Source organism: Canis lupus, chromosome 21 (assembly GCF_011100685.1).
Source record: "Canis lupus familiaris isolate Mischka breed German Shepherd chromosome 21, alternate assembly UU_Cfam_GSD_1.0, whole genome shotgun sequence".
NCBI classification, from domain to species: Eukaryota; Metazoa; Chordata; class Mammalia; order Carnivora; family Canidae; genus Canis; species Canis lupus.
Window position 1 is genome coordinate 49,786,163 of NC_049242.1, and position 26,384 is coordinate 49,812,546.

Below are 26,384 nucleotides of genomic sequence, written 5' to 3' on the forward strand. Positions count from 1 at the left end.
GGGCCAAGACGCCTGTTCCCAGCCACAACTCGACATTATGAGGGGTGGAGCACACGTGTTGGAGAACAGTCATCGGTCTCTGCTACCAAACACCTAATCAGAGCCTCGAAAGGAACCATGGAAGTCATCCTTAATTAATTAACTCCTATTCATCCAGGGTATCCTATGTTTCACCAAATTTTGAGTTCTTAAAAAAGAGAAATGAATAAGACTCAATCAAATAAGTGAAACCACCATATACGGATCTCTTTCATTCTTGTTATATTCTTGTTACAGTCACCTGAATAATCACGGGGGGGGGGGAGGTGGTAACGACAGGAGGGGAGTGTGGGTTCTGTGTGGTTCTGGGTCAGTGCTTCCCTAGATGTCAGCTGCTGGCTGTTCCTGGATGAGGAGATTGGAAAATGAACGTGTTCACACTGCAAGATTTGGGCAGATACTCAGAATTGGGGCTCACAGGGCACTGGGCCTGTAGAGCTGGGCTAACAGACCGGGCCAAAAGCTAACCTGAGGGCTGTGCTGGTGACCGGTGAAGACGGAAGATGCCAACAATAATGTTGGCCTTAGCGGGTGAGCTGGCTATGCTCCTTTTCTTTGATTAAATTCAATGAAGTGTCTACTTTTTGCTTGGAGTGAGGACACTAAGTAAGATATCATCTTTCCCTTTAAGGAACACATGATTTAATAGAGGAGATAAAACACAAAAATAAGTAGTTTCAATAAAATATGGTAATTCTCTTGAGGATGCCATGCCCTGGTGCCTAATTCCACTTACGGGAGTAGTTTGGGGTGTTAAGAATGACTTCCTAGATGTGAGGACCCCTGAGTTCTGTATTGAGAGGTGGCATGAGGTGGCAAAAGAATTAGTAAGGAGAGAGGGCCGCCCAGGGAGATAGACAATCAGAGGAAAACCCACAGAGGCTGAAAGTAGCACAGTCATTTGGAGAAAATTAAAGCTTCTGAAATTGTTGTAACTCGAATTTCAGGAGGCGAAATACTAGGACTTGGATCTGGAACAGTGGCAAGGATCAGATTGCAGAGGTCGTACAGACCGTGTTGAAGACCTATTGCTCCCGTGATGGGGAGACGTTGAACCTCTTCATCTCTACGTGGTTATTACCAATGGGACTAAACTACATTCAGAGCAGAGGCTGCTGACTTGTTGTGAAAACTATAGTGTAAACAGAAACATGGAACATGCTGCTGAAGACCGAGGTCAAGGCCAAAACCCCGGAGTCCCTGGTAAGCCCTTGACCAATAGCAGCGTCCTTAGTCGGGCCAGGGCTCAGCTAAGGAGTGGGGGAACCCTTAGCTCCAAAGGTGGTTTTCTTCTCCAGATTATGAAACATGGAATCATATTTTCAGAATCCTCCTAGCTCCTTCTTCAATATTGTTTATCCTAGCTCCTGCCCTCCAACACAATTTTCCCCATTGTCTGGGCCTTGCTTTACCTCCAAAGAATTAAAAGGCAACGTTTTCGTTGTGGGAGGAGGGATGGGTATACCCTGGCATTTTGGATGAGTCATTTCTTATCCGTTTACCTTTAAAAATAATCTTGCTCTCGGTCCAGTCTTGCCAGATGATGAAAGGCACTTTGAGCTTTTAGAGGACAAGGGACTCCTTTCCCTTTTTAGCAGCTTCTCTTGTTTATATCAATGCCTCATTCCTATATTTCACTCCTTCTTGCCACTCTTTCCATTCTCAGCTGTCATTGCCATTTGTTTTAGCAATAAATAAGGAATGAAAGGCAAAACAAAACAGCCCGCCACGGTTGCTGACAATGATAAGTCTGTGGGGAACTTTTTTAGAGGCCTCGGAGGAGAGACTCCGGTGGTTTCTCAGCCCACAGGTTTCAGCTGCGCTGGGAACAATGGCTCTTCTGCTTGCCTCCAAAGGACAAGATGAGACACGGGCCTTGTTTTTTTCTTTCTTTTCCAAGCTTCAAACTTGAGCAAACAATCTTTACTTAACCCATATGGAAAACTTGCAAACACAAACACATTCCTCCTCTCCTATTAGTGCCGAGATGAAAAGCAAACTTCAAATTAGTTAATGTTCGTGTAGTTAAGTGGTTCCTATTGACTGGGAATACGTAGGTGGGGGAGCGGACTTGGAGAGGGGCTTTTGCTTTCGGGCCAACAGCGAAATGAACGCCAAAATCACTCAAATTGCGAGAGAAAGTTCAAGGGGAATAAAAGCACAAAGAAATCATGTAGGTGGTACAGAGCCTTGCCTGGGTTGTATGTTGGAGTTCCCGCTCCACATGGCGTATCTGGGTGGCACTGTGACAAATGGAGGCAGACTTTTGGGCAGGGACCATCCTGTTCCTTGTCATGGTCGATGAATATTTATGGAACAGTGCTTTATAGGGGCGCTTGGCGCCACCACACAGTTTTATTTGTTCGGCAGATTGAAAACTAGTTCCAAGCTCACCCTTGGTTCCCTGAAAAGAATGTCTGGGCTTCCAGCAATGAGGTGGCCACATCATTCCTATTGGAAGACATGACTCTCTTGTTCCATGGCAAGAATGTTTGTGCACAACTTGAGAAGCAAACCAGTCGGGAACTGAACAGTCCGTACAGCAAGAATCTTGGGAAGGTCCGCTGGGGTGCTGAAGTTCAGTAATTTCATCCTCGTACCTGCACTGAAGTATTTGAGGAAAATTCAGGATGACACTATCCTGGTGAATAAGAAAAGCCAAAAAAAAAAAAAAAAGGTGTCAAATATTTTGAACAATTGAAAGCTGGTTTACTCGTGCGATAGCCAGCAGTCAGGAGTTTGATTTAATCCCAGAAGGCGTCTTCTCCACTAAATCACTGCATTCACCATGAAAGATCACTGTTATTTCACGGAGATCAGAGGGGTTTTAACTATGGGCCCATGTCCGTGGAGGGGCATCGGGGAGGTACATAGCTGGGTATTTTCTTTTCTTTCTTTTCTTTTCTTTTCTTTTCTTTTCTTTTTCTTTTTTTCTTTTCTTTCTCTTCTCTTCTTTCTTTTCTTTCTTTTTCTTTCCTTTCTTTCTTTCCTTTTCTTTTTTCTTTTCTTTCTCTTCTTTCTTTTCTTTCTTTCTTTTTTTCTTTTCTCTTTTTCTTTTCCTTTTCTTTCTTTTCTTTCTTTTTCTTTTCTTTTCTTTTCTTTCTTTTTTCTTTTTTCTTTTCTTTTCTTTCATTCTTTTCTTTTCTTTTTTTTTTGAGAGAGGGAGAGCACAAGTGCTCAAGTGGGGCAGGGGAACTGAGGGGCGAGGCAGAGGGAGAGAGAGGGAGAGAATTTCAAGCAGGCTCCATGCCCCATGCAGAGCCCAAGGAGGGGCTCAGTCTCCACCCTGAGATCACGACCTGAGCCAAAATCAAGAGCCAGTCACTTAACTGACTGAGCCACCCAGGCACCCCCTGGGTATTTAAATTTGCTAAAATTCTAGGCAAATTTCATGTATGTGCCTTTGTGTGTATGTGTGTGTGTTTGTACTTTACTCAGATTTATTGCTTTCATCAGATTTCAAAGGGATTTGTCAAACTTAAAAAGTAAAACCAAGGTTAGAGTGTTTAAGTAGAAAAAGGCCTCAGAAATAACTGGCCCCGTGGTTTTCAATGTGCTTTGCTGCGCTCAAATTCTCATGTTCACGAGATTTACCTGAGATGCTCGTTTAAAGATTGCTGAGCCCCACTTCTAGCTAGACAGGCTAAGTTAGTAGATTGTGGAGGCAGGGCCTAGGGTTCTTTTTTTTAATTTGAAATTTATTGGAGGTTTTTTTATTTTAGTTTATTTTTTGACTGCAGGGTAGTTAACACACAACGTTACATTAGTTTCAGGTGTACAACGTGGTGATTCTACAAGTTTATACATTATGCTGTGTTCACAAGTGAAGCTAGCATCTGTCATCATACAACACTATTACAATACCATTGTAGAGTTCGGCTTTTTAAAAAAATATTTTATTATTTTTTTAAGATTTTATTTATTCATTCATGAGAGACACAGAGAGGGAGGCAGAGACACAGGCAGGGGGAGAAGCAGCCTCCATGCAGGAAGCCTACGTGGGACTCGATCCCGGGTCTCCAGGATCACACCCTGGGCCAAAGGCTGTGCTAAATCGCTGAGCCATCAGGGATCCCTTAAAAAATGTTAATTCCAGTGTAGCGAACATACGGTGTTATATTAGTCTGAGGTGTATGATACAGTGATTCATCACTCTTGTATATTACTCAGTGTTCATCAAGATAATAGTAGGCTTCATCCTCTTCACCTCCTTCATCCATCCTCTCCCCTACCTCCCCTCTGTAGAGCTCTGCTTTTTAATAAGAAATTTAGGGATCATGAGCTGAATGGACAAGCCAAAGATTATACTCTGAATGCTAAGTGGACTTAAGAGATATAGGGAAGGGTAATGGGCAGGGGCCCAGGGTTGGTAGAAATCACTTTCCCTTCAAACCAGAGCAGCTCTGTCTCTTTCTGTTTTGCATATTGAGCTTCCCTGTAAAAGTTCATTTGAACAAAGAGCATGGAGGTCACTGACATAATGCAGCACCCTCACACTGCAGAAGAGGAAACAGACCCCGAGAGATGCACTGGTGATGCCAAGGTCGCAATAGTCGTTCGTGGCAGGATTGAAACCAGAACCGAAACTCCTCTGAGTCCTTGTCCAGGCCTTTCCATCATGGCTGATTCTCCTGAAAGCCACAAGTTGGAGTTAAAACACCAGTTTTTAGCATATTATCTGGAAAGGAAGATAAAAAGTATTTCACCTTTCTTATCCTGACAGAGAAGGAAGTCTTCCTGCCTTGGGATGTTTAAATTGGGAGAGAATCGGGTGCTCAGGAGGCCCATGGTTATAAAGGCCCCGGGGCCCACGTGACCGAAAGTAGCTTCCTTTTGTGTGCGGCCAGTCTTGCCACCCAAGAGACGTTGCCTCTATAATGGTCCCACGAAAGCAGCTTAGTGTTAGGCCACCCTGTGAGTTCTTTTAGTCATCTCTCTCTATATAAAACTGAGTCTTTTGTCTGAATATTATCTGGTAATTAATGGCTTCAAGGTGATTTGTCAAACTTGACTTTAGGATTTCCAACACGGTATAAAATTTCAATTGAGTTTATTATTGGGGAGGAGGAACACTTAGCATTCTTCATGGAGTTTAGAATTGTATTCATTTAGGAAGGTAAACTTCAAAAGTTTTCAAAGCACAGGCATGGTACAGTTGGGTGGTAGGATCAATTAGCCAGGCTAACAGGAGTTGTAAAACCAGTCTGAAAATGTTTTCCAACTTCTCTCATGACTTGTGATGCTGCCGCCTTCTGACTTATAAAAACAGTTTCTTTTCTTTGTTCTCAATTTCCATTTTGGGTTCTGGCCAGTATTGAGAACTAGGAATTGCAAGGCTGGTTTACAAAACCATCAAAAAACTTTTTTTTTTTTTTTTTTTAATGTCAGATGCTGTTAACATGGAACATGCAGCGAAGTGTTATTTATCCAGGATGCAAATAACCAGCCCCATAAAATAAAACCAGAACGATATTTTATATAGTTTTATGCAATGACTATTGACATTCATAATCCTGACCTGAGGCCCTGCAGATTCTTGATGTGCCTAACTCATCAAAGGAAGATTCCGCTGTAATCAGTCACTGCTCAGTGCCACGTACATCTCAACATATTTTATTGTAACATGGAGGTCTTGGCATAGACGTGTCCAGCCAATGCTGACATGTCAATGCCTATCCCAAGGCCTGGGCGCATGGACCCACTTGTACTCTAGTTGGGAAAAGGAAGGCCTAAGCAGCACTGTACCAGATGCAAAAGGATTTCATCCTGACAGGAAAGGGTTGGGTGTACAAGTTCGTGAGGCAGATCAAGCTATTGAAGAAGACTGTTGGCTTTGTCTTGGAGCAGCCGTATGAAGTTAGTTTCTTTTGGAGCAGTGCCAGAGGGCTAGAAGATGGGGCGATGTGCCGGCTATCTGTGGCCCTGCCAGATGGGCTCTCTACCCTTTTCCATCCTTCTCCGAACCTCAGAGATGATCTTGGGCTCTCTTGTCCTCTGGCTTCTTGGTTGGGTTTGGATGGGCCACTAGTGAGAGACAAAGAGTAGAGTGAGGTCATTACTCTGCTGTTCTCACTCCAGTTTCCTTAACATCCCCAGACCAGGTGTTTCTCTCAAGTGAAGATTATAGCTTTGTGGGTTATCTTCCACCCCTCCTCTCTGTCTCTCCGGGTTCCCCATTTGGCTGTCTCATCTTGTCTCGTCTTCAGCCCTGGACGTTGTGATGATGATCCTCTGTCAATTACTTTGGGGTCGTGCACTAGACCATGTGGGTTTTCTGTATGCTCCATGGTTGCTACAATGCAGGCAAGAATGCTTTTTTTTTTTTTTTTTTTAAAGATTTATTTTAGAAAGAGAGTAAGAGCATAAGTGGAAGGAGTGGCGAGAGAGGGAGAGAATCTCAAACTCCACACTGAGCACGGAATCACCAAGAATCTTTTTATTAAACTTGCTTTAATGTTCCCAGTTTGAATATGTCGTCTGTTTCCTGGTGGGACCCTGACCGACAGGTGTGTAATAATGAGTCCGTAAAATGAAAGTTGTGTCATTAATAGTTCGATAAGACACTGAGAATATGCAAGGCAAGGAAGCTCTGCGTCTTACTATACACAGGAGAAAGCTCCTTTCTGGGGATGTGTAGGCTTTGGAATTCACATTAACACATAATTTCTCTGAACCCAGCCGTCCCAGTTACCTCTTGTAAGGGTTTGCGATACCATCACTATCTAGCTCTGGTCTCTTTAGATAAACAGGTTTGCTCAAATAAAGTCACCCTAGAGATAAGTTTCAGGTCCCGCAGACAAAAGTACTGTTTTCAGATTTCATTTATGCCATCTTCCACTCGCCTGCTTCACTCCGACCCCAATTTTTCAGATTCCTCAGCTTCCTCAGTTTCTTCTGATTTGCCATTACAGTGCCGTTTTTATTACTAGTTTATCTTTTGATTAAAGACTGTTTGGACTAATGTCCTGCCTTTGACCTTGGCACCTTTCCAGCTGTTCATGTTTGTTGAACTCCTGCTGTGGCCAGGTATTTTGATCAATGCTTTATATGCTTGATCTCATTTAATCCACGCTAACAACATTATAATGTAGATATTATTATTATCCCTATTTTACAGATGAGGAAGTTGAGGCCTGAATGGTCATATGATTAATAAATGACAGAGCCAAAAGTTAAACTCAGGTCAGCCCATGCTGGTAAATTCTATGTGGTATTTACCATTTGACTCTCCACAGTGTTACTACAGGAGGAAAATTAAGTGTAAGTCCTATATTTTTGACTGGCTGAATTTTCCTCTAAGGACACATATTCATAGACTTCTCCACAACCACACTATACTGAAAGTAATCAGAAGTAGAAGGTGATATGGGGGGAGTGGAGCTTGTTGGGAGGAGTGGAGCTTGTCACACCAGGATTTCCCTTGCTTTGAACTAGATAAGAGGAATGGTTTGTGATGAAACCCTATATTTTAGCAGATAAGTATTGAACCATTCATTTATTTACTCATTTCTTTAATTAACATACTGAAAAAAATCTTTTATTGTGGGCTGAATACAAGGGATAAAGAGATGGAAATGACACAGCATTTGCCCTCAAGAGGCTTAAAATCAAGTGAAATAATAAATATGGGAATGTATAAGTGGAATCTAATTCCTATAGATTTAAAGACCTCTTTTTCCTTCAGACATGAATACAGCTCCATGCAAACTCCTCGGAAGAAGCTATTCATGTAAGTACAGGGGTGATCCTGTTACCTTGAGTGAAGTCTGGAATCAATATATGTACATGAGCAGCGTATTAGGGCTCGCCAGAAAAACATAACCTACTCCTATATCTATTCTCTATCTGCATATCTATCCTATCTATCTATCTATCTCTGTGTCTATCTATATCTGTCTCTATCTCTATATCAAGAAAGATTTCTCTTAAGGAATTTGCTCAAAAAAAAAAAAAAAAAGAAAAAAAAAAAAGGAATTTGCTCACATGCTTATTGATGCTGATCAGTCCAAAATATGCAGGCTGTGCTGGCGGGCTAAAGACCCAAAGAAGAGAATTCTTTCTTTCTCAGGAGCAGTCAGTCTTCGGTTTTACTCAGGTCTTCATCTGATTGGATGAAGCCCACCCACCTTATGGAGAGTGTTCTGCTCACCATAAAGTCCATCAATTTAAATGTTAATTTCATCCCAAACGCCATCATGGAACTCTTCAGAATCATATGTGATCACATATCTAGGCACCGTGGCCCAGCCAAGTTGACACATAAAATTAACTATCACAAGTAGGCAGAAGGTGCCCCAGGAACCAATACAATTAGTCAGAGCTAGGCTCTGAAGACGACATAACCCCTTTTCTCCTCACTAGCTGAAATACTCTAATTAAGCAGAGTAAGCATGAGGTAATGGATTCAGGAGAGAAAGCTCTAAGCTACTGCACTGAATTCTAATTTTTACTTGCTTCCATCCTCATCCTCACCCTCCATCCTTAGGATGTTCCCCTGTTCTGCTAGGTCAACCAGTCATTATCTCTTATTGACCAATGCCTGGGATCTATGTCTGGCAAGGAATAATGTGGTATTGTAAAGATTTACTAGGCCAAATCCAAATCAAGGATCATATGTGTCATTTACTCATTTATTCATTCTTTTATTCATCTACTTAACAAAGCTTTATTAAGAAAGTACTAAATGCCAAAAATTCTTCTAGATTTTGGGAACTGAACAAGCCTTGAACAAGATGGATGTAGTTCTGGTCTTTATGGAGTATACTGCCCTTGAGGTAAAATGGATAATAAACCAATAGTTGTTCAAATAATTACTTTATAGATGTAATAAATAGCATGGAGAAAAAGTACAGGGTACATGGCAGGATAACACAAGAATTAGTAAAACCAGCAGACACTGGAAGCTGATAATCAAACCTATTTCCTTATATCCCAAACTAGTCCATAAAATCCCATTTATATAATGCTCCATAACCTTTTCCTTATGGCTTGAAACACATGAGTATAGTGACTCTGAAAGCTATGTGTTGAAAACAGCAGAACCACACATTGGAAGCAGCTTGGGTTTCCACCAAATGCCAGAATTGAACTGCTACATGTAAGAAATGAATTTATATTGGGCTTGGCCACAGTAATGTTGGTATTTGTTTATTCTAAGCTAGAATTACTGTAACTAATATGGAAACTAATTCTGAAACTTGAAGTGCAGTGCTATCTATGACAAATATTTAAAATAGGTGACATTGACCTCTTAGGAGTCAGAAAACTCTAAGAGGTTGGAAAAATGTGTTATAAATTTGAACAAAACTTGGTAAAAGCATTGCTTCTGATAATTTGAAGATAGAAGCTGGACCTAATGAGCCTGTAGTTTCAGTTCTCAATCAAGGATGATTTTGCACCCCAAAAATGTCTCTAGACATTTTTGTTTGTCATAGTTGGAGATGTCGGTTGTGTTACTTGTATGTAATGGGTAGAAGCCAAGGGATGCTGATAAATATCTAATAATGTATAGAATAGATCACTCCAATAAAATCATTATCTGATGTAAAATATCAATGATGCTGAAGCTGAGAAACTCTGTTCTAGGATATGGAGTTAGAAAGATTCAGAATGATCATGTAAATTGGCTTTTGCTTCCATCTTTCATCAAGATGTTATTAGAAAAATAAAGATAATTCCAGAAAAAAAAAACTGGACAGTTTTCAGAAAATAAGGAAATATTGAAAATCTCAAATTTTGAATTCTCTAAAAAATCCTGCTTTTAGAGAGAGACCTCAAATGATAACAGATGAGATCTAAAGAGGTTTTGAATGACAGTGGCTAATTTACACAGAGCCTTGGAGTAAAGAACAGATTAAGGACATGTGACCTTCCCACCCAAGTCTTTGATTCCAGCTGGCCTCAAGATATCTGCTATTAATTTGAGACTGATTGCCCTGGAAACTTGGAAGCAAAAACCTAAACCAGCCTTGAGAATTTTATCTAGGTAAGAACTTTGGATATGGTTACTGGAACATGTAACTGAATGGAAAATAGATTAGAAGCCTGCCAAATATTTGAGGAACAGATACTGTGAAAGAAATTTTCTTTAGTAAAGCAGTTAGTATTATTTTAATGAGTAGTTACTTATTATTATAAGGGGCACAAGTCTCTTTGTGGAAATAGCATTTAAGTGGGTACTCAAAGATAAAAGGCAACAATCAACAAGTGAAAATTGTAGAACATTGTATATTCCCTGATGCCAGGAACTGAATGAGAGCCAGAGAAATTGAGATACAGTAAATTAAGGGGGACATAATGATAGATGAGCCTCTTAGGTAGGATAAGAACATAAAGGGCTTAGAGATTATGGGGAGAATTTTGGTAGCCTGGGTCTTTTTAGGAGTTTTTCCATTTCATCTAGGTTGTCTGATTTTCTTGGCATACAGTTGCTCTTCACATTTCCTTATAATTCTTTTAATTTTTCTTTTCGCAGTTTCAATATGTCATCCCACTGCCTACTGGCTTTCATAACTTTGATGAGGAGTCAGCTGTTAATCTCATTGAGCCTCCTTGACATGTGATGAGCTGCTTTTGCTATATTCGAGGTTCTCTGTCTTTGACACTGACACTCAGAGCTGAAAAACATGTGAAGACACAGGGAGAAGACAGCCATCTGCAAGCCAAGTGGAAAGGTTAAGAGGAAACAAGCCCTGCTGATACCTTAATCTTGGACTTCTATCCTTCAGAATTGTAAGAAAATAAATGCCCATTTAAGCCCCCCAATCTGTATTATTTGTTATGAAAGCCCAAGCAAACTAACAAACTAATATAAACTCTGGCCTAGGCTTCATGCAATTTAATTCTTTCTAAGTCATGATTTTCCTCCTCTGTTAGATAATCAGTGATGAAAACTAATGTGTATGTTACTGTTAAAGAGTGGCAAAGAGAATAAGGCCTTTGTTTTTCTTTAACTGATCTGCCTATTTTCAGGAAGTACCTGCTTTTATACCTAGTTAAAGCAGATGCAGACTTTCTTTGTGAAATACAATTCTTTTCTCCTCTCTTTGAAAAAATAAATATCTTCTGAAGATATATTTTTATTTGGTTGAATAATGTTTAACCTTGTTTTGCAAATAATCACTTGCCTGGAATATTGCTGATGGTCATGAAAGTAGCAGAGAACACTTGATTTATTTTACTACCCTGGTTGGAAAAACATATTTGGTTAGTTTGCACATTTTGTTGAATTGATTTGAAGCAATTATGCTTTGGTTTATAGTTTTTTTCTGAGAAGATATATTGGGCAAAGAAAGTGGGATGAGAAGTTAAATCCCACTTAGTTACCAAGTGGCCATGTTGTCTTGAGTTAGCTAACTGGATTTTCTGAGTCTACTAACTACTTTGTAATATGACATCAATCTCATGGTTGCCTGACCTGGTCATTCGTTCATAATTCAAGAAATAAACAAGTAGGCACTGAGGACTGTATTAGATGTTGGTGACTCAGTGGAGAACAAAACTAGCCACAGTCTATTTTTGGAGCTTACATTTTAGTGGGAAAATTAACATTTGTCAGAGAAATACACAAATAAATATAAAGTTGCAATTTTGCTAACTCCTGTGAGGCGAGAGGCATGGTACTTTGAAAGCTTATCATGGGACTGGAGAGGGGGCAGGAGAGGAGTGTATTTGATCTAATCAGAGTGTTTGAAGGTCTCCCCAAGGAATTGATAATTGCCCTGATATCTGACAGATGGATAAGATGCTAACTAGGTCACTGGAAGGATAAAAAAAGGCAGTGGATATGGATATGATATGTGGTACTGTTTTCTTATTATCATTATTATTATTTAATAAATGGATGCCTACTCAACTTTTTTTTTAACCTAGTCAGTGAAGTTACACTGTGTCTTATGACAACTCTTTGTCTTCAATAAATCTTTCCAATCTTGAAGTTGATATACCCACAAAAATTCATATTGTCAAAGTAATTGCCACCTGCCACCTTTATGAGAAAAAATAGCAAAAATACAACAACACAAAACAAAACAATTCAGTGTAAATCATGGCCCTTTTACATTTTTCTTAATCTTGCTACAAGTAACCATTCTCTATACTTATTTGATAAAATAAGTTTCATATCTGCTGTATTTCTCATATTAAACCTGAATTACGGAATTCTTTCTGTACCTAATCTCATGTATTGGAAAGAGAGTCAATTCTCTTCAGCTTAATCCTACTCAATTGAAAGCCTTTGTAATAACATACATTATTTTTGAAGACTTATGACCAGTAAACTGCATACTTCAAAAATGGACCATCTAAGCCCAATGGGCACCATTTAACAACAAACTGTCTGATTCCCTAATACCAGGCAATTATATAAGGACTATCCAAACATAATAAACTACCTTTTCCCCTCAAGGGAGGACTTAAATGGATATTCACTTATTTCTGCTCCTTTCATATAACATTGTTACTTTCCCATCTGAATTGAGACCAAGTCGGCGAGATGGGTTAAGCTCTTCTAACTGAGAACAAACTGAACCCAGATGTGAACTGAGGAAGGTGGGCCAATTTTGCTTTCAGTCTTGGCAGAACCAAAGGGCTAATTTTTTCAAAGCTTTGCAGTACCTGGCAACTCTGGGTCAATGCTATGAAGGTTAAGCTCACGAATGTTCACTTAGCAATTCTCTGATAATAACTTTGCCATCAATGGACAGAAAAACTTAATTTGTTTTTTCTTACTTTGGTGATATATTTCTGGAATGTGATTTTACTGTATATATACTAAATAACTAGCTCTTTAGATCATTCTAAGCTGGCTTAACTGAGAACTTTTTAAAATTGAAAAGAAATTGAGACTTTTCATTGGTAAGCAATTCTGAAGCAGAGATAACTTAATGGATCTTTTTATTGGCCTAATTTTGAAAGGTTTGCATAAAAATGCCCCTGTACAGAAACAAAAATGGAAGCCAATGTTTGACATGGTAACGGAACTGGGATGAGGTGGAATACTTGCCTCAGATCTAGTGGCTTAAATTGAGTAATTACTGGGGTCTGACTAGTGGACTCAGAATGCTGGAATGTTTGGGAAAGATGGAGACATAGGTGAAAGTCTACTTTCATTTAGGAGAGAGAGACTTTAAGATCAATAAACAGCACTTAGTTGAAACCGCTAATGAGTTACACAACGTATCTCAGAAATCACAAGTTTATTTTGCTTTTGTGAGAACTTAGAATAACTTGTGGCTGAGGCTGTCAACACACTAGACCACAGTCTTGTGGCAGCCTCTGGTTTTTCTAGTGCCTGAGAAGTGTAAAGTTCCAAGACAAGAGCCGGAGCCCTTTCATCTGAAGCATGCAGCTCATCAGCTCCAGGATGGAAAGCAACTCGAGACGTACCATCTCAAAGCACCAAGGATGTAAGATTATGAAAGCCAAGCTCTTGATATTCCTTCACATTTCCAGCACTCCCACATTTAAAAAAAATATATACTCTCTTCCAAAGCTGACATTTTGAAAATGTGGAACACAGACTTTAACCCTGAGCTCTTCTTCTTATTTCTTTCCCCCCCTTTTTGTGAATTAATGAATATACTTGAAAATAATTTGTGTTGTGTGTTGTGTCTCCTGCCCCCTACTACAAGGATGGGGCAGAAGAAGAGACAATAAAATGGAATCTCAAAATTTACTTTTATTCTTCTGTTTGGCATTTATTGAAGACTTCAGTAGTCCTGGGGGGGGGGGGGGGGGTTATTTCATTTCTCTGACTCTAAGATTTCTCTTTAAATCGTCATAATTGTTAGCTCTATACTTGGAACAATATGAGTGCCCTCTGGTGGACAAAACGTCATTTTAAAGTTTTGTGTATATGGACTGAACATGGGTAAGTATGGAGAAAGTAAGTCTTATGTTTCAAATGTCCTCAATGAACTTCTGAAATCCCTGAAAAATTAGTTCCTCATGTTCTGGGGTGGTGACAGCTATGAAAATAGTTCCATAAAATAAAGGGATAAAAGACAAGCTGGGTTAGCACTCCAGGTCCTATTTGCCACCAAAATAGTGTCTTGGAACAAAACATAATTTGGAACTTGAACAGGGAACTCAAATGTCTAAGGGAAGGCTATAACCCTACTTCTTGGCCATCAATGCCAAGATCAGAAATGCTCTCATTAAGAATGAGACAGTAATGAAACAACTTGGGCACAGGCAAAGCCTCTAAAGACCTCTAACTGTTGGCATTTATAGTTAAAATTCTTTAAGAAAGAAGGGAAGATCTTGAAAGAAAGGTGGCAGGGAAGGAAGGAGGGGGGAAGAAAAGGAAGGATGGCTGGAGAAGAAGGAAGGAAGAGAGGGAGGGAGGGAGGAAGGAAGGAAAGAAGGAAGGAAGTTCCTACAGTTCCTACACACAAGTTGTGTAACCCTTTCACATACTCAACTAATGCAAAAGACTTAAGCCAATGCAGCCCTTTAAGGGCCCATAAAACATGTTTTCTCATTGTTTATTCAGATACTCTTTACCTTCTCTGTTGGATGATGACATATTAAAGCTAAAGACAGACTACCTGGTTCTTCTTTTGAAACTCTCTTGACTGTTTTACCTACTACAAGGATAGCAATCTGATTTAAGATTCCCCAAATTGACAAAGCCCTAGGATTATGGGCAGTGGTATGCTGATAAATGTTTAACAGTTGGTTATCCAGAAAAGAAAGCCCTGTTCTGTAACATTTGCCCATTCCCGTGGTGTAAATAATTTCACCATGGTTGATTTCAAGATACCAGCACAATATTAGTGAACGTGTAATTGAGAAGAGATGCATGCAGTTGACTTTCACAAATCGGTACAAGGAAGCTCCAGCCTGCCACTACATAGCAGAGTTTTAATTATTTTTTTCCTGTAACTTTGACACTTTGGAATCCTGAAGATATATTATTTTTGTAACAAGGAAAGGAACACTTAAAAGTCATTTGAAAAATTGACCCCTACTGAAGAAATTATTTATCATAAAACATATCTTCCAAATTGACATATATCCCACAATGTTTAATGCTCTTTAGAATATTTCCAAGCTCACTATGTCACTGGAGTCCTGTAAAAATTCTCTACAGTAAACAGAATAGATCTAAATACTACTACTCAGGAAGGGAGGAATGTGAAGACCCAGGGGGTTGCAGCTATGGATAGGACTGATCCTAGAATTCTAGTTTTCTAGCTGTTGATCCAGTGATTTCCGTGTTTTATACAGATATTAAAAAGAAAATTTGTGACTAGAATTGGTGAATCCAAAGTGCATACACAATTTTCACTCAATAATGATGTTTATTCTGTTCACTGCCATGGACAGAAAGGATTACCTGCAGCTTTCTCTTTAAGAGACTTCTGATTTCACAAAGCAAATTCATGCCTAGATAGTGCAATGCTAGCACTGCTGGACTCCAAAAGGATTACAAAAGCCACTATCCCTCCCTAGTCCCATGGATCTGGTAAGGAAGAGTAGAGTCTGATTATATTTCTCACTTCATCTTTCCCTCTGTTTAATTCTTTTGTTGGTACAATGTTGATAGAGTTTTTGGTAACTCATTTCTGTAAATGATCTTCATATCCTTGGGTGTAAGAAACCTAAGTGCCTAGTTTGAGTATCTCCAAGACCACCCCAAAACACCATGCCATGTGAAAATCAGTAGCTTAGGATAGTGGAGAGAGAACGGACCTGGGAATCAAGAATATTGCCTCAGGTACTTATTGTGTGACACTCAGCCAGTCACTCAATCACTCTTAATCTGTTTCATCTTTTGAAAAAAATAATGCCTACCTCATAGGAAAGTTGAGAAAGCGAAATAAGATGATATTGATTAAGTGCTTATAAAATACCTGGCTTTTTTTTTTTTTTTTGAGAGAGAGATGGGGAGGGGCAAAGAGAGAAGAAAGAGAATCTTAAGCAGTCTCCACACCCAGCACAGAGCCCGATCTCATGACCCTGGGATCATGACCTGAGCCAAAATCGAGAGTCCAGCACTTAACCAACTGAGCCACCTGGGTGCCCTAAAATACCTGGCATATTGTAAACATTTACATATGGTAAAAATAAGTAGTAGCAGTAATAACAACAACAATAATACTATTATTATGTATTTATATAATTATATATTGTATACATATAGCTGGTAGCAGTAGCAATAATAATAGCAGTAAAATGTAATAATACTACATATGTATATAATTGTAATTATTATTACTCAAATGCTTAACTGAATATCTGACATTTTTATAATAGGTGCCCAATTGAGATTAGTTTCCAGGCAAGCAGATAATCAAATAGCAAATGCTAAAAGACAGAGAACGATGCACAATCTTCTTTACCCCGAACTACAAATTTCTATCAGGAGCAATTTAAATGCTTTTGTATTTTCTCTATGGGTATTAGTATCCATTCATTCATTTCCTTGGCTATTTTTAATCTTCCTTTTCCTGATAAGGGAAAGTCTCAGGTTAGGTGAATGCAGTACTGCCTCCATGGAGGAGATGATGCTTTACAAAAATTAATTCACTGTTTGTCAAGCCCATGATAAATATGTTGGACATTTATCAATCTATCTATTATTATCTACTTATCTATTGATCTACCCACCTACCTATCTTATATCTTCATCATTATCATCATTAATCTAACCTAAATCCAGGCATCTGGTGGCTAAATCCATCTCCATGCTGACTTGTACTCTTAGGGACTTATACTGATGAATAACTGATCAACTAAAACAACTTATTAAAACTCCTGATTCTAAAAAAAAAATAAAATAAAATAAAACTCTTGATTCTATAGAAATGCTTTTAGATCAGTAAAATGCCATTAGATCAGTAGATCAGTATCCAGTCTTGATCAGGAAGTGTTTTTTTTTTCTTTTTTTTTTTTTAAATGAATACCAAGAAAGCAAAACAAGAATGCATTTCTATTCCATAACCATATCAGGGACTACGGTTTTCCTGGAATTTGGAAATTTTGGCTGAATTCAACCATTTCTGTGTCTTTTTAAAAATTATAATTTTTTTTAACTATGGAAAGAATGCAAATTTATTAAAGAGTTTGAATACTTCAGAAAAGTACAAGCAAGGTAGTACAAATCACTCTTAGTTCTACTACCCGGAGAAAACCACTGTCCACATTTTTTTGATTCACGTGTATGGGTGGTAGAGTGTATGTGTGTGTTTGTCGGTATACATATGTTTAAACATTAAAATTTGTATTTATTCCTTTTGTTTTAATCTAATAATACATGAGGATAATTTTTTGTGTGTCATTTAATATTATTCTGTGGCCTCATTCTTAATGATGGTATACCAGTGTATTGTGGGGAGAAACCATGATTTATTTGAATAATTGGCTGGTATAGGACATTTCAAGTATTTCCATCTTTTGCTATTTAAAAATGCTGAGATGTATATCCTTATTCTTGATTATGAGTTGGCACTTGCTTTTAAATCGATGACTTAGATGTAAGTATATTAAGGACTACCTCAATCCTCTGATGCCTCCTCTCAGACCCAAGATTTAGATCTTCCAACTATGCTACTGCTGTATTTGGTGATATTCAAAGTTGCCCCCTTTCCTAGAGTTAATAGCAGAAAAAAAAAAAAAAAAGGAAAGGAAAAAGTGTTTTGAGAGCTGGCTTCTTTGTTGTAGCCAAGGGATATATCACAAAGAGAAACAAGAAACATCCTAGAAGAGGGTTTGTTTTATTCCTTGATGATGGCGTTTCTCCCAGCATCCTTGGAGAAATCCATTCCTTTTCCTGCCTAAGTGGTTGGGTTCCCTGCAAGAAACAGAACTGCTCATGCAGATGAGAAGGATGTAGTCAAGGCAGCCATAGCAGGTGCCACTAGCACAAAGCGGGTGGTAAGAGCATATGTGAGCTCAGTGTTAGAAAGAGCCTCGGCAATGAGTCAGAAGACTTTAATAAAACCAGACTTCAAGGCACAAGAGCCAGCTGTGCAATGTGGCAGCCCTGGAGGCAGTACTAAAATCCTGAAATAGTCATTCCTGGATTATCAACTCTTCAGGGATTGGTGGTCAGAACTAAACCTATATTAATATGACATGTTTACAATTAATTGTTTAAACTTATTTACAATTATCATTATTTATGCTTATCACTACTTCTCAGATGTATTTGTTTAAATATAGTAAGCACTCCATAAATAGTATTTAAAAAGAATTCATTGCTCTCAAGATTAAAGAATATATAATGATGTATACAAGAAAATATTCCAATTATTAAATTATATATTATACAAGTGTAATTTTTAAATTTTTTTTACATTATATAAGTGTATGTGTGAGTGTAAGTGGAATCACACACACACACACACACACACACACACACACACACACACAGTTTAACTCTTAGTTTTCCAAATAAATAGCCAAACAAAGAAATAAGTGGTAAATCAGTCTGGGTCTAATGAAAAGAGACAGAAACCACTAAGTAATTTCAACAGGGAAAACTTAAGATAAAGAATGATCAGCTGTATCTGGAGGTTGAAGTAAGAAGACATTGTGTAGTAAGAAATAAAAGTAACTTCCAGAGAACATGGGAATGACATATATAAGGAGCAGCCACTACTCTGAGGGCTGAGGTAGTCCCTAAGGAGCTGTAAAGAATTCTTTTCTTCTTGTATCAGACTGAGTATTAAGAGTCAAATGAGGGCTAGACAAAAGAATTCACAAGAGTAAATTCTAGAACTTCAAAAAAGTTGGTATGATGTAGTTCTACATATTGATTTTTGCTTTCTTTGCCTTTGTTTTGGCATCAAATCTAAACAATTGCCGTCCACACCACCGTCAAGGAGCTAACTCCCTGTGTCTTCTTCTAGGAGTTTTGCAATTTCAGGTGTCACATTTAAATCTTTCATACATTTTGAGTTGACTTTTCCACGTGGTAGGGGTTTAGTTGCATTCTTTTACATGTGGGCTGTCCAGTTTTCCCAACGCTATTTACTGAAAAGACTTTTTCTGCCTTGTATTTTCTTATATCTTTTGTCATATGTAACTGACCATACGCGTGTGGGTTTATTCCTGTACTCTCTCTTCTGTTCCAGTGATCTATGTCTGTTTTTCTGACAGTATCATACCGTTTTGATTAATATAGTTTGAAATCAGGAAAATCTGATGCCTCCAGCTTTGTTCTCCTTTCTCAAGATCACTTTGGCTATTTAGAACCTCCTACGGTTCCACACAAATTTCAGGATTGTTTTTTCTATCTCTGTAAAAAAGTGCCAGTAGAATTTTGATAGATGACTGAGGTTGACAACCATGTATTACATAATTGAAGTTTGCCAAGAGAGTAGAATTTAGATGTTCTTACCAAATATGTATTCGTACATGTACGGGGTGATAGCCGTGTATGATGGGTGTGTTAATTAGACGTGAGGGATCCTCTCACAGTGCCTACGCACAAAATCATGATGTACACTTCAAACATCTTACACTTTTATTTGTGAATTATACCTCAGGAATATTGAGAAAAAAGAGAATTCATAAGTTGGCGATTTCTAATTATCACTCGATTTCTTAACCGTCAGTGTGAACTTGGGACAATTCACTTACCGCTTCTTTTCATTAGTTTCTTCATACACACAATTACAGTTAAAATCCTTCACTTTGATGATTAAATAAGATAACTTATTTATAACAAAGCACTGTCTGTATAAAAACTGATATCATTTATTAAATACCTTCCCTGCGCCAGGCATTTTTTTTGACACTCTTATTTCTTGTAAAAATAAAAAAAAGACTCCTATATTCTCCTTGTCTCATTTCCTTAAGACTCTGATGGAGACAAGAACACATCTGATAATTTATTGTGGAGAATATATATATGTGCGAAATTGTCTCTCTCAAGTCATATATTTGTATTTGAAAGTGGGCCTAGAAGTCTTCCTTGCTAAACACCTATTGAACAGAATTGAGTTGACATATTTAATGCATGGTATGCTATCATCAATTATTGTAAGACATTTATTAGTTTCATTATTATTAATTTTATTTTATTTTTTGTTATTTTTATGAGTCACTCGATATCCACTTGCTTTCTCTATTCTCATAGATACCCATCCCATTCTAATGTGTGTATTATATTTCCTTCCAATTTATCTTGCATATGTTCATTTGGATATATGTTTGTCCTTGAAAAACATAGTTTGTTGTTTTATTAATAATATTTAAAAAATATTAATGTATTGTGTTATAGATTTAATTTCTGATTACTTCTTTTAAAAAATTGAACCTAGAACTTAGATATATCCGGTTTTGTTGATATAATGAAATGTATTACAGGTTTCTCCTGCTCTCTGAAAGTTCACTTATGCCACTTTGCTTTTACAAAAAAACAAACAACAAAACAAAACAAAACAAAACAAAACCTACGTTGGTACCTGTTTTCATGAACTGAAAGAAATCTGAAGAGGATTTTACCTTTATGAAATGATAATTGCTTCTTCGCTTTATGTTATTTTGGCTTACAGAAGATTTCATAGGAACATTCTGCTTTTCAGTCAGTAGTGCTGCATCAGTTCTGAAGACTACCTGAAGCAACATGTCCCATTTTATTCATTTATTCCCCTTCCAGGTAGACACACGGGCGAACTCAAACTCTTGACTATTCCAAACAGTGCTGCAGTGAACACACACCGCGGTAGACTATGGCTGCTCGTCAATATTAATTGACCTTCTTATGGAGGATTATTTTTCTCCACTATGTGGAGTTTAGACTTCATTATGTATGTTACTGTGATTGTAAAATGCGAGCAGAAGTGACACCTGTCACTTCCAGGTTGAGACATGTGTAGCGTCTGCTTTGCTTTTGTCTCTGTGACTGGCAATGTTCCAGATAATTCCAGCTCCGTCAGCCTGGGTCCCAGAGTCAGAGTGATTACTATGATCAAAGCCATCATGCCATCGAGTATAGGAAGGACACAAACGAAAAATAAGCTTTGCTGTTATAATCTAAGACTTGGGAGATGTTTGTCACAGCACCAAAACCTATCCTATTTGAGTTAGAGACTGATGTCATGATTCGAGGAGACTATAACATTGTTTCCTTGAGGGAGGGTTGAGGGTATTTCATAGAAAGGAGAATGAACTCAATATTTGTGACCATGGAGCTGAACGGTGATTGTCATTAGGATTGTTCAAAATACCAGTTTTGTTAATCTAAATATAGGCTAGGATTACATTGTCATCCAGTTTGGATATGTGTGCTCATGGACTTGGTGTGAAAATTTCTCTGGCCTATATATTTAGGAGCCGAATTGCCAAATTATAATCTATGTAGCTTTTCACATACCCTTTAGCAAAGTGAGAATCCTCATTTGTGATGCTCTCAGAAACACTCTACATATCCATCTTTCTAACTTGTATCACTCTTTCAGGTAAAAACTGATCTCATTACGACTTTCAGGATCCTTCCGAGTCTTGGTGAGATTCAGTGCCTGTTCAGTTAATCTTAATCATTTCGTATCACTGTCTATGAACTCTATTGATTTAATTTTTGACCATTTAAACATTGTGTCTCTTGTGGTTTTCATGCTGATTTTTGGAGTTCTTTGTATTTTTTGGATGTTAATCTCTTGTCAGATTTTGATATTGCAAATATCTTCTCTCAGTCTGTCACCCATCTGTTAACTTTGACAATGATGTTCATTAAACAAAAATCTTTAATTTTTATGTAATTTCATCGATTTTTCTGCTAATAGCCTGTAATTCAGATTCTTTTTAAAGAAATCCTTCCCTAATCCTAAAGTAATAAAAAAATCATCTCCTACCTCAGCTCTTATCATTTTATAATTTTGTCTTTGTCATTTAGGTCTTTAATCGATCTGAAGTTTAATTTTTACATAAAATGTGTGAAGTGGGAAATATGACTTATCTTTTCTTGACACCATTTTCTAAATAATTCATATTTTCCCCATTGATCTATAAGGTCACCTCTATCATATAGTAGATTCTTATAGTAAGGGATCTGTGTCTAGGTTTTCTACCATTTTCCATTGTTCTACGTGTTAATTCTCTACCAGAACCACCCTGTTGATTACTATGACTTACCAATTATTGGTCTAAACATGGTGTTTTTTCTTCATTGAAAACTTTAGAACAAATTTGTTGCATTTCTCAGTGTTACTTAGATAGGAACTACATTAAATTTCTGTATCATTTGGTGGAGTTAACATGTTTACAGTGCTATCATCCCCATGAATGATGCTTATTTCTCTATATATTCAAGTTTTTTGGGGAGAGGCAGGAGAAGACATTTTAAAATAGTTTGAGTTTTTTCTCCACAGAAGACTTGAGCACTTTTATTAGTTTAATTCCTAGACATGTTTGTTTGTTTTTTCTTTGTTATTGTCATATTATTTGTTGGTTATTACTGACAAAGATGTTACTGATTTGGGGGAATTGATTTTGTCTCTGGCTACTTTGGTCAAATCTTATTAGTTCTTTTCTTGTTTTTTTCATGTAAATATATTATTTTTTAAGTCTTTCAAAAATCGTAGCAACTTTGTATCCACCTTTCCGATTCCCATCCCACTTCACCTCCTGCCATCTTACTAGTTAGGCCCTCGAGTAACATGGTAAACAACTGAAGTGATAGTACATGTCCTTTTCTTCTCCCAGCCTCAAAAGGTATAAATTTAAAATTTTATAATATGAATGATGTTTGCTCTAGTTTTTTGGCAGGCTATTATTATTATCATTATTTTTATCAAGTTAACAGTTTTTTCCTATTTCTTGTTAAGAGTTTTTTTTTTTTAAATTAAAATAAAATGCATTACTTTTATCCAATGCTTTTTCTGTATCTATTAAAGCAACCATAGAATTATCTTCTTAAATGCATAGTAAATTACATTCTTTGTTGATATTTAGCGATAGAGTAACTTACATTTTTGACTGATATTTAGACATCTAAAAATTTCTGAAATGAATGCTGCTTGCCTTATTTTTTTTTAAAGTATGCTACCAAATTTAGTTAGCTAATCCAGGATTTTCACATCCATGTTTATAAGTGAAGTTGGCCCAAATTTTCTTTTCTTTCTTTATTATAACTTTGGTTATTTGGTTTAAATATAGAGGTTATGCTATAGCCTTTCAAAATGATTTGGATAACTTTGATTGCTGTTACATTTTCTGGAGCAACTTGAGTATATGGTAGTTTATCTGTTTCTTTAAAGTTTGCTTAACTTCACACAAGTGTCTTGGTCTAAAATGTTTTGGGGGGGAATGTGGAAGAGGAAGTTTTAAAAAGTATTGTTATCATAATTTCTTTAATGAGTTTGGTATATTCAAGAGTTCTGTTTCATCATATGCCTATTTTGACATTTTGTATCTTTTCCAGGATATTTAATAATTTCATTTATATTTTTAAATGTAATTCAGTATGGTTGTTCAGTTGTTCATAGTCTTTTACAGAAGTCTAAAAATCTCCATCATTTTTGTAGTTATTTCCTTTTTAGAGAAATTATTATTTATTTGCATTTTTGCTCCCACAAATTTATCAGGGTTTTTTTTTCCTATTTTACCATTCTTTTTAAAGAACCCTCTCTTGGTTTAGTTAACAATATCTTTTCCCCTCTCTTGTTCTTTATTTCATTGATATCTAACATTTTTATTACTTCCTTCCTTTTTATCTCTTAGGGTTTACTCCTTTGCAATCTTTTTTCTAGCTCTTGAGTTGAATGCTTAGATCATTTGTCTTTAATAAAAACTGGTTTACTGAACAGTCTGATTTCTGCAGGATATAAGCATGAAGCAGTTTTATTGTCAGTTTCTCTATTGCTTCCTTCAGACATTCTGCACTGTGTCCCCCTTTCCCATCCCTTGGTAACGCCTCTGGCAGCTCCCGTAGTTTCGCAGTCATTTTCACATATAAAAAAGTCCAGTCTTGTTTAGAGTAGTTTAAAAATTCACTTTCCCTTTCATCTAATGTTCACCATCTTGGTAGCCTTGGCCATGGTCAGGCCACGGCCTGGGTGGGGAGGAGTGTCAGTTGCTTCTTCACTTCTCCCTCCTGTGTTAATTCTAGTTTCTCTGGTGTTGGCTTAGAGACAGAGATTAGAGAAAAGGTTAGAAACCAAAACAGAAGGTTTACACTTTCTTTTTTTAAAGATTTTAGTCATTCATTTATTCATTTAGAGAGAGAGAGAGAGACCACGTGCACACTTCTGTGTAATCTTTCAGAAGCTCTGTGGGGCGGGCCCCCACTGCACTGGGTCCTGGCTGGGTATACTTGCTCTGCCATGGCATGTGTTGACCCGTCCCACCTGAGCTCTCAGAAATACACCCTACAAGAGGCTTCTTGCTGGAGGACACTTTACCTTGGCTGATAGCTCGTTTGATTGAGGTAGTTTATACCCAGCTACTTTCCTTAGTGTCCGTGTAACTTAAGGAACACTCATACATATTGGTATGAAAGTGTTGTCCATTGTGGTGCCTTTTCAATTTCATGGACTGTCCCTCTTTTTTTTTTTTTTTTTCAGGTTTTATTTATTTACTCATTTGAGAGAGAGCATAAGCAGGGCAGAGGGAGAGGGAAAAGCTGGGTCATTGCTGAGCAGGGAGCCCATCCCAGGCCTCTATCCCAGGACCCTGGGATCATGATCTGAGCAGAAGGCAGATGCTTAACTGACTGAGTTACCCAGATGCCCCATGGACCATCCCTTTTAACATCCATTTTTTTTCCTGTCATATTTTTTCTTTCTTGAATAAAATATTGTTATCTGTTTTTCTCTAGGTACGGCTTTAGTTAGCTACATTCCACAAATATTGACATGTAATACTTTGCCTGCCATTCTGCTCAAATTGTTTTAAATTTCCTTCATGATTATTTCTTCTTTCTCTTCTTCTTGTTCTTTCTTCTTTCTTTCTTTCTTTCTTTCTTTCTTTCTTTCTTTCTTTCTTTCTTTCTTCTTTCTTTCTTTCTTTCTTTCTTTCTTTCTTTCTTCTTTCTTTCTTTCTTCTTCTTCTTTCTTCTTCTTCTTTCTTCTTCTTCTTCTTCTTCTTCTTCTTCTTCTTCTTCTTTCTTCTTCTTCTTCTTCTTCTTCTTTCAGAGAGAGAGTACACATGATGTGAACAGGGGCAGGGTTGGGGGGGGGGGCAAAGAGAGAAGGAGACAGAGAGAATCCCAAGCAGGCTTCACACCCAGCACCATGGAGCCTGATGTAGGGCTAGATCCCATGACCCTGAGACCGTGTCCTGAACCAAAATCAAGAGTCAGACATTTAACCAACTGAACCACCCAGGTATCCCATTCATGATTTTTTCTTTATCAAAGACTAAGTTAGTAGTATTTAACTACTATAAATATTAAGTTATTTTTTTCTATTAATTTTCAATTTCATCATATTTTAGTAATTCATAGAAATATAATCTGTGTGATGTTGGCTCTAGATATCATAACACAAGTGATTGACTCCAATATGTATATTTCAGGCACCACGGGAGGGCACAAGGGACAAGATCTGGTCAGGGAACATTTGTATATGGTGCTGACTATGACTCTCACAGGAGGGCGTAATGAACCAGAAAGCTATTATTCAAACTTCTCCACATGGAAAGATGGGGAATCTGAAGCTGACAAGAGAAGCAAGGCTCGAACATATGGGAAAAAAGCTTCCTTGCCAATATTAATCCCAGGGGTAAATATTTACCCAGGGGTAAATCCAGGGGTAAATCCCAGGGGTATATTCAATGTCCAAGGCACCACAGTAGGTCTTTGGGAGATTGAATCTGTAATTGGGGACTGTGGCAGAAATGGCCTAGAAGTTCACTAAACAAATTTCCACTTCTTTTTGTGCACACTGCTTACTTACTTTCTCGGCTCACCTATACTTTGGTGAGGCCAGGCAACCACTTGTCATGAATGGAAAGTGAGAAGCGATGTGTCACCCCTAGAACAAGGCTGTCGAGAGTTTAGCTTCTCTATGCTCTCTCTCTTCCTTTTTTGCCAGTGGGATTCAGAGGATCACGTAGAGGATTCCAAGGCCCCAGGAGATGGCCCCGCCAGAGGGAAGGAACAGCCTGAATCCAAATGACGAGAAGAGCGGAGTCTGCTTCCCCATCTCCCTTCCTCTGCCCTATTCCTACTAAGTCACACTGGATTGTGGTATGAGAAACACACGCACAACACACATCTTCATTTGGCTAAGTCCCTGAGATTATAGGATTGTTTAGTGCAACAGCTCTCATTTAGCCTGCCGAATACAAGGAATGTATGAACCGGTAGAAAAAATAAGACAAATATAGAAAATTACAATAGAAATTGGGAACTGAGATGTACCATGTGAGAGATGAAGAAGAGTTTCAGTTCC

The 26,384-nt window shown here is 37.8% G+C and overlaps 1 long non-coding RNA gene across 4 annotated transcripts; it reads left to right on the plus strand.

Moving 5' to 3' along the window:
- Positions 1-337: 337 nt before the first annotated feature.
- Positions 338-26,253, plus strand: LOC111091588. 4 transcript variants are annotated; one of them, XR_005375888.1, is made up of 6 exons: positions 338-570; positions 987-1,242; positions 7,724-7,768; positions 8,742-8,813; positions 10,514-10,770; positions 26,025-26,253. It is a non-coding gene; the product is annotated as an uncharacterized LOC111091588 (long non-coding RNA). The 4 variants fall into 4 exon arrangements; XR_005375889.1 differs by lacking the exon at positions 26,025-26,253 and adding an exon at positions 6,376-6,545 and having other exon boundaries at positions 10,514-13,655; XR_005375887.1 differs by lacking the exon at positions 26,025-26,253 and adding an exon at positions 9,804-10,024 and having other exon boundaries at positions 10,514-13,655.
- The last annotated feature ends 131 nt before the right edge of the window (positions 26,254-26,384 follow it).